This window comes from Arachis ipaensis, chromosome B7 (genome assembly GCF_059453495.1).
Source record: "Arachis ipaensis isolate K30076 ecotype BB chromosome B7, ASM5945349v1, whole genome shotgun sequence".
Taxonomy (NCBI): Eukaryota; Viridiplantae; Streptophyta; class Magnoliopsida; order Fabales; family Fabaceae; genus Arachis; species Arachis ipaensis.
The window spans coordinates 84,495,027-84,495,884 of NC_142442.1; positions in this window are offsets into that span (position 1 = coordinate 84,495,027).

Below are 858 nucleotides of genomic sequence, written 5' to 3' on the forward strand. Positions count from 1 at the left end.
ACAATCCATGTATGTGACATAGGAAGGGAAACAATAAGTGATACTAAGATGGTAGAAAATAGAAAAATTAAAACCTAATTGCAAACCAGAAGAAATTTAAAAGGCTAAAATAAAGCTGAAACAAATTGAATTTTTGTTTTTTTGGACTTTTTTATCAGACGTTGATGTTAATATATAAAAATTCCAATAACAGAGTTTAAAGAAGAATTTTTTTTTGAACCATGAAGTAAATTTGTAGAAATTGACGAGAAAAATTAAAGAGACCAAAACAAGAATCCTGGGACGTGCAGCGAAATAAGAATTTACCTACGACTGTAACTGATACCAGATGATAAAGAATTAATTGGGATTTAATAAATTTGATGCATTAAAACACCAATGGAAGGTGGACAAGAAAAGAATGGCACCAAGAAAAGGAATTTATTGGCATAAAGAGGCACAATAAATAGCATGGTTTTGTGAATCTTCCTTAATTTGTGCTTAAGTGTGAAAACATGCTTTTTATGCCTTTAATTTGATTATTTTAATCTTCCTTTGATTCCACTAGATGCCTTAATGTGTTTGTTAGTGATTTCAGATTGAAAAGGCAAGGAATGGATCAAAGGAGTGAAGAGAAAGCATGAAAGTGGAGAAATCATGAAAAGCCAAAGATTTGGGATGCACTCATGGACGCGCACGCGCAAAAGATGCATACGCATTGATCGCGAAACTCCAGGGATGCGTACGCGTACATGACGCGTATGCGTCGATGTCCGCACGTGACCTCTTTAGTGAAATCGTGCCTGGCGAATTCTGGAGAGCTTCTGGCCCAGTTTTGAGCTGAATTTTTGGAGGGAAAAGGCTAATAGGACCAAGGAT